Raw genomic sequence first — 8,061 nt, 5'->3', positions numbered from 1 at the left:
ATCGGGTGGATCACGAGGTCAAGAGATCGAGACCATCCTGGTCAACATGGTGAAACCCCGTCTCTACTAAAAATACAAAAAATTAGCTGGGCATGGTGGTGCGTGCCTGTAATCCCAGCTACTCAGGAGGCTGAGGCAGGAGAATTGCCTGAATCCGGGAGGCGGAGGTTGCGGTGAGCCGAGATCGCGCCATTGCACTCCAGCCTGGGTAACATGAGTGAAACTCCGTCTCAAAAAAAAAAAAAAAAAAAAAAAAAAAAAAAGAATAGTTTGGAGGTTCCTCAAAAAACTAAAAATAGAGCTACCACTAATTCATCAATCTCAAGGACATCAGTATACTGAAGTGATATCTACACTGCCATGTTTGTTGCAGCACTATTCACAATAGCCAGGATTTGGATGCAACTAAATGTCTATCAACAGACAAAGGGATAAAGAAAATGTGATACATATATATAATGGAGTGCTATTCAGCCATAAAAAAGAATGGGATCCTGTCATTTGAAAATAACATGAATAGAACTGGAGTTAAATTTAAGCCAGACAGAAAAAGAAAACTCTACATAAATTCTCACTTTTTATGGGACCTAAAAAGTAAAATAACTTAACTCACACATGTAAGAGTATAAGGATGGTTACCAGCAGCCTGGCCAACATGGCGAAACCCTGTCTCTACTAAAAATACAAAAATTAGGCCAGCACAGTGGCTCACACCTATAATCCTAGCACCTTGGGAGGCTGAGGTGTGCAGATCACCTGAGGTGAGGAGTTCAAGACCAGCCTGGCCAACATGGTGAAACCCCATTTCAACCTAAAAATACAAAAAATTAGGCCGGGCGCGGTGGCTCAAGCCTGTAATCCCAGCACTTTGGGAGGCCGAGGAGGGTGGATCACGAGGTCAAGAGATCGAGACCATCCTGGTCAACATGGTGAAACTCCGTCTCTACTAAAAATACAAAAAAATTAACTGGGCATGGTGGTGCGTGCCTGTAATCCCAGCTACTCAGGAGGCTGAGGCAGGAGAATTGCCTGAACCCAGGAGGCGGAGGTTGCGATGAGCCGAGATCGCGCCATTGCACTCCAGCCTGGGTAACAAGAGCGAAACCGTCTCAAAAAAAAAAAAAAAAAATACAAAACATTAGCTGGGCGTGGCGTCAGGGGCTGTAATCACAGCTACTCAGAAGGCTGGGGCAGAATTGCTTGAACCTGGGAGGTGGAGGTTGCAGTGAGCCTGAGATCTTGCCACTGTACTCCAGCCTGGGAAACAAGAGTAAAACTCATCTCAAAAAACAAAAAAGGGCCGGGCGCAGTGGCTCAAGCCTGTAATCCCAGCACTGTGGGAGGCCGAGGCGGGTGGATCACGAGGTCAAGAGATCGAGACCATCCTGGTCAACATGGTGAAACCCCATCTCTACTAAAAATACAAAAAATTAGCTGGGCATGGTGGCGCATGCCTGTAATCCCAGTGACTCAGGAGGCTGGGGCAGGAGAATTGCCTGAACCCGGGAGGTGGAGGTTGCGGTGAGCCGAGCCGAGATCGCGCCATTGCACTCCAGCCTGGGTAAAGAGGGAAACTCCGTCTCAAAAAAAAAAAAAAAAGAGTCGAAAAAAAAAACAAAAAAGATAAAATAGCATAGTATTTGTATATAACCTATACACATCCTCCCATATACTTGAAGTCATCTCTAGATTACTTATAATACCTAATATAAACAGTTGTCTACTGCATTATTTGTATTGTTTCTTGTCATAGTTATTTTATCATTGTTTTTTCAAATGTTTTCTATCTGCAGATATAGAACCTATAACTCCAGAAGGCCGACTATATACCAATTCAGTATTTACTAGTATATAAGAAATCCATTCCAAAAAGTAACTAAGAAGGGGAGGTGAAAAAATTAATAAAATATCTTAGAGCTATGAGAGCATCACTGCACTCCAACCTGGCAACAAAGTGAGAAAGATTCTGTCTCTAAAAAAACACAAATGTTTAAAAAGATCTTAGTTATACTGCTTTATATATATTAATATGTACATTACAATGTATGTTTTTTCAATCATGGAGACTTAATTTAACTTTCCTGCTTACATTTTAACAGAAACCAATGCACACTAGTCAACTACAGTTGTATAAATTCTCTGTTAAATGCTATCGCCCAGTGGAGTGAGAGAAGAAAAAAAATTTTTTATTGATATCAAATATTTACACAAAACTATTTGGTAAAAATAACCTGCATACTGACTGGTTGACAATAACTTTAGTGTCATAAATGAATAAATTGTTTCAGAGGTGGCATATTCTGGTCCCTAAAATAACAGCCCTGAGTGCTCTCCCAGCTGACATATTTTTCATTTCACTAGCCACTCTGAAGATTTTGAGAAGAGCTATGTAACTGAGAACCCTATTTGCAACCTAATATAACAAATTATTTATATCCCTAATAAATATAAAGTGCTTGCAAATAAGCAAATGATCAAAGTCCAATGGAAAAATAGGCAGAGTACATGAATAGGCATTTTACAAGTAGAAATACAAATGGAAAATAAAACGTGAAAAATGTCCAATAATCAAATAAACATTAACTAAAACTGTTATCACTTCTTTCCCCATCATCATAATTCCCCCTTTATCTTTAAAGGGTGGGATTATAGTGTCATTTTTCTTGCCGCTTATCTAAATTGTGTAATTTCTATCAACAGTATCTAACAAATACATAAAAGAATAGTTTAGTAGCTGGGCAGTAATTACCACTTCAAAGAACAGTGATACAGTAAAAACTCATCACCAACTCATTATCAGGATGACCCAAGAACACAAACCCATGGACACTGAAGTGTATCATCACTTCAAAACCTACTATAGGCCAGGCGCGGTGGCTCATACCTGTAATCCCAGCTCTTTGGGAGGCTGAGGCAGGTGGCTCAACTGAAGTCAGGAATCCAACTCCAGTCTGGCCGACATGGTGAAACTCCGTCTCTACTAAAAATACAAAATTAGCTGGGCGTGGTAGCATACACCTGTAATCTCAGCTACTTGGGAGGCTGAGGCAAGAAAATGGCTTAAACCCAGGAGGCAGAGGTTGCAGTGAGCTGACATCATGCCACTGAGCTCCAGCCCGGGCAACAAGAGTGAAACTGTTTCAGAAACAAACAAACAAAACCCTACTATATACCATACTCTTTTCTCTGTTTCAGGGTGTTTTCTTTGTCCAGTCCTTTTCTTATATCCATACATTTGCCAGCTCCCCACATCTATTTCCTTTATACTTATCAGGTCAACTCACTGCTAATCCTTTGACATGGCTGGTAAAGCCATCTTTGGCAGTACCAACTATCTTCCTGTGTCGATTTTCCTGTAAGATGACCATAATCATGTCACGTCTTTGCTCAACTAGAATGTGTCATTCTAGTTCCTTCACAAAGGAGTCTGGCCTGACTTCTGGACTTCTGAATTACTCCTATTCAGTAGGATTCCTAAACACAGGTTAACAGGCCTTCTCTACTTTCCTTTGAATAAGTAGAGGAGGCCCAGCTGTTTCTATCTAGTTCCTTATTCATCTAACACTATTTGGATGAAGATGCTGTCTTAGTAATTTAAGATTAGGAGGATGAAGGATATAGATTAAATATTTAGTATAAATATCCAGGATATGCTATGTGCTAAAGGAGCGGTAGAGACTATTCGGTGATGTGTATTTTCCTTTTCCTTTTAATTGGTCACATATAAAAAAATAAAATTTTTTACTTTTATTTTTTAAATACAATGGCTCACTATATTGCCCAGGCTGGTCTTGAACTCCTGGACTCAAGGGGTCCTCCTGCCTCTGCCTTTGCAAAGTGCTGGGCTGAACCATGCGTCTGGCCAAGAATAACATTTTTATCACTTGTATTTGTTGAACTATGTTTTCTCAGGACATTAAATTCAGTTGTAATAATCTTTAACGTTTCAAATAACAAACATACCTCTGTCACTATTGTTTGTATTTGTGTAAATTTTCAGGCTTTTTTTTTTTTTTTTCCATTACTGATTTTGGCTTGACAGAAATAATTTTCCACAGCAGTTCCATTTATTCCACAACTCTCAGGACATTCAGTTATGCTAAAAGAGCAATAACTTTGCAATGACAAAGGCCAAGGTTAGCATCCTGAATTCTCCTCCCTACCCCCATCGTTTCAGCAATGTGGCCTTAGGCAAATTGTGATCTCCCAAATTCCTTTCCCCTAACTGTAACATGGGATAACACCTACTTCATAAGGTTATTGTAAAAATTAAATGAATAGGTGGAAACAACTTCACAGTCCTTCATACAAAGAACGCTGAAAATAGAAATTGTCAATACAATTATTACTATTCAAAAGCAATAGCACTACTGTCTAGATTACCTGGTACCTCTGATTTTGAAAACCTGAGCGTAAGATAATGAAACTGCACTGTAGCAGTTATCTAAATTCTAGTAGTAGAAACTAAATAAATACTGTCTACACTTTAATATGGCCTTTATTTTACTTGACCCCTCTAGAAAGCAAATTATTATATGTATGATTATTAATCATGACAGAGGCATGGAAATATGAAAAAGAATTGAAATATCATGTCTGGGATTTGCTTCAAAATAACCCAGGATAGCCGGGTGCAGTGACTTATGCCTGTAATCCCAACACTTTGGGGGCCAAGGAGGGAGGATCACTTACGCCCAGGAGTTCAAAGATAGCCTGAGCAACACAAGGAGACACAATCTTTACAAAAGGGAACAGCAGCAGCAATAACAAAAAGTTAGCCGGGTGTGGTGACACCTGCCTGTAGTCCCAGCTACTGCGGAGGCTGAAGCGTGAGAATCGCTTGGACCCAGGAGGCGGAGGCTGCAGTGGGCCGAGATTGTGCCACTGCACTCCAGCCAGGGTGACAGAGACCCTGTCTCAAAAACGCAAAATAACCCGGGTTAGGGGAGCAAGTCTGTCCACGTATTGATAATTACTGAGGCTGGGTAATGAGTACAGCGAATTCCTTATATCATTCGTTCAATTTCTCCAGTTTGAAGATTTCCATAACAAAATGCTACTGTTGTTAATTAGGAAGCCCCGGCTTTGGTGCGTCCTGCAATCTCTGGTCATGGTCCGAAGCTACACTGGGAAGTTCTAAGAGGCCAAAAGTAACACAGCAACCACGGGAAGCTGGTTAAACCTCCCGGCAGGCCAGCGAGCACACTGCTCCTCCCCGACGCCGGCTGGAGGTGCACCCGCGCAGTCGGGCCTCCAGAGCCCGGGAAGAGCGCTCGCTGCACCCAAGGGAGTCGCCACGAAAGGCGGTCTTCCCAGGACCGCCGCCTGGCGGCCGGCGCGGGAACCCCGGGTCCGAAAGATAGACCTAAGGGCGGGAGAGGGGGCAGGAGACGTAGGGGCTGATAGGCGGGTGGGCGAGTCTCAGCCTTCAGGGTAAGTCCGCCGACTTCGCTCGGCTCCTCTCGAGCTCGGGACCCACGCGCCCACAGCCGAGGCTGTCTCCGCCTCCCGGCCGCGGGGCAAACACCCAACCAGCCCAGTATCCTGCCGGTCTCCCTCCCGAACCGGGCGCCTTCAGCTTCTGTCCTGTTTCCAGGGCATCCCATCCCCGTCAGGCCTGGAGCCAACTTCACTACCCCCTCGCCAACCGCTTTTCCGAGTCCCCACCTCAGTCACCTCCGCCGCGCGGCAGCCAGCACCTTCTCCGACTCCTCTGGGTTCCAGCTTGGCTGTCCCGTGGCGTTGCTGCCAATCAGCCAATCCCCGCCCCGAGCCTGAGCCAGGCTGACCAATGAGCTGTTTCCTCAGGCTCGGAGGCGGGCACAAGGAGCCCGGCGGAAGGCGCCGCAACCGCCCGGCGCGCCAGCTGCGGAGCTTCAGTCAGTGTGCGCACGCGCGGGGCTGGGCGAGGGGCGTGTGCTTTCGCTTGGACCTTGCTTTGTGCGTTCACAGTCCTTCCCTGGGAAGTGCTTTTGTCAGCTTCATGCTCTAGGGGTTTAGGAACACCCACTTTCTGAATGTAGCAGCAGGTGTATATTATCTTGAAAGAGACTGCGAGTCGTAAGCCTTTTTTGTTTTTTTTTTGTTTTTTTAGGGAAAAAGCCTTTGTTAACCTAACATGTGGACCTCATTTCACCCCACGCTGTAGGGACTTGTGTCCATCCGGCAGATCTAATGCCTGTACGGACCTCACATCCGGGGTGTTTCTCTTTAGGCGGAGCAGGAGTGCGGGGATAACAAAGTGCCTCATGGAAAAGTATTTTACTTTACCATGTTCGGTTCCAGCGTCTGTTCAGTCCGATTCATTTGGGGCACGTGCTTTCCAAAGATTTGAATACTCTAGGAGACTCTGGATTTCAAATAATTGTCGTGAGAATATGATCATTACACTTATAGTCAACTTACGCGGTATAGTAATTTGCGTAGGCGTGATGAAAGATTCCTGTGTAGGGTGGGAAACCTGTCCGTATTTCTGTATGGCTTTGAAGAGGCTGTTGCTGATTGGCCGTCTCTCTTACCCTCCCATGACAAATGATCCCACGCTGGGCTGGCACTGGAACTCTGATGTTCTTGGCCCTCGGTGGCACACGTATCTTCCTAGTGAGGGCTTTCCTCTTTCACCCAGAGCATTAACTCATTTACTCAACAAGGGCTTGTTGGGGGCCCACTATGACAGTATAAAGATTGTTATAAGCCTTGAGCCACGCCCTAATTGAGCCTGCAGGTTAACCAGGAGATAACACAAACTTAATGTATGTGATCAAATATTACGGAATGAAGGTGGAGGCCTGGGCGCCTCCAGAATGTCTTAGAGAATACTTTTTTTTTTTTTTTTTGAGACGGAGTCTCACTCTTTCACCCAGGCCGGAGTGCAGCGGCACGATCTCAGCTCGCTGCAACCTCTGCTTCCCAGGTTCAAGCAATTCTCCTGCCTCAGCCTCCCTAGTGGCTGGGACTACAGGCGCATGCCACCAAGCCCAGCTAATTTTCTTTATATTTTTAGTAGAGAGGAGGGTTTCACCGTGTTAGCCAGAATGGTCTCGATCTCCTGACCTCGTGACCCACCCGCCTCAGCCTCTCAAAGTGCTGGGATTACAGGCGTTAGCCACCGCGCCAGTCCTGTCTCAGGAAATACTGAGAAGCGAGTGCTTGCCTGACGCTGGATTAAACAGCAGGAGCTTTGGAGCTGAAAGAGTGGGATCAACGGATGGTGGTTTTTCTCTCCAAGGGCACTCCTTTCTTCCTCTGAGATCTTTTTAGACGGTATTTACTGCTAAGCTAATGAAGCTTGTGTTTTAAGGCACGCTGACTTTCGCCAGCCCTTTCCGAAGTCCATATTGGAACTTTAGCACTGAGTTTACGTGATCATATGTTGTTTCTACTTATTAATTAAAAGGAAAATACTTTAAAGCGCCAATACCTCAAAGAGAAATTGGTTAAGACTTGTCTTTTTTTTTTTTTTTTTTCCTTTCTAACTTCCCTTCCTTCATACTTCCTTTCATGCTAGATACGCTGGAGTGGCCCTGGACATTTTTGGGATCTGAGTGGGTGAAAGAGTTGAATTGAACTTGGGCCACTTCTTCTTTTTTTTTTTTTTTTTTTGGGGGGGGGGGGGGGACGGAGTTTCGCTCTCGTTACCCAGGCTGGAGTGCAATGGCGCGATCTCGGCTCACTGCACCCTCCGCCTCCTGGGTTCAGGCAATTCTCCTGCCTCAGCCTCCTGAGTAGCTGGGATTACAGGCACGCGCCACCATGCCCAGCTAATGTTTTGTATTTTTAGTAGAGACGGGGTTTCACCGTGTTGACCAGGATGGTCTCGATCTCTTGACCTCGTGATCCACCCGCCTCGGCCTCCCAAAGTGCTGGGATTACAGGCTTGAGCCACCGCGCCCGGCCGGGCCACTTCTTAAGTTACTGCTGGCTCTCCTGGTGCGGGATAAGCTTTGAGGAAGACATGTTCTACCATCTCGCTCAGTGCTATGATACAGGGATGTGTCCCTTGGTACCTGGCCCTAGAATTAGGCTAGTGGAGAAGAAAGAGAGTTGGAGGCCTGGCATGAT

The 8,061-nt window shown here is 45.2% G+C and overlaps 1 protein-coding gene across 2 annotated transcripts in view; it reads right to left on the bottom strand.

Annotated features, from left to right (window-relative positions):
* The window catches only part of MTFR1 (mitochondrial fission regulator 1), a 67,828-nt gene extending 61,948 nt beyond the window's left edge, over positions 1 to 5,880 (bottom strand). The window contains exon 1 of one of the 2 annotated variants that reach the window (XM_032296213.1): positions 5,677 to 5,880. The gene's annotated coding sequence lies outside the window, so the exon portion shown is untranslated. Of the gene's footprint in view, positions 1 to 5,667 lie in introns of both variants that reach the window. The other variant, XM_032296214.1, reaches the window with a different exon arrangement.
* Positions 5,881 to 8,061: the final 2,181 nt, after the last annotated feature.

Source organism: Sapajus apella, unplaced genomic scaffold (assembly GCF_009761245.1).
Source record: "Sapajus apella isolate SASKATOON/1434 unplaced genomic scaffold, GSC_monkey_1.0 scaffold35, whole genome shotgun sequence".
Taxonomy (NCBI): Eukaryota; Metazoa; Chordata; class Mammalia; order Primates; family Cebidae; genus Sapajus; species Sapajus apella.
This window is presented reverse-complemented; position numbering and strand designations above follow the sequence as displayed.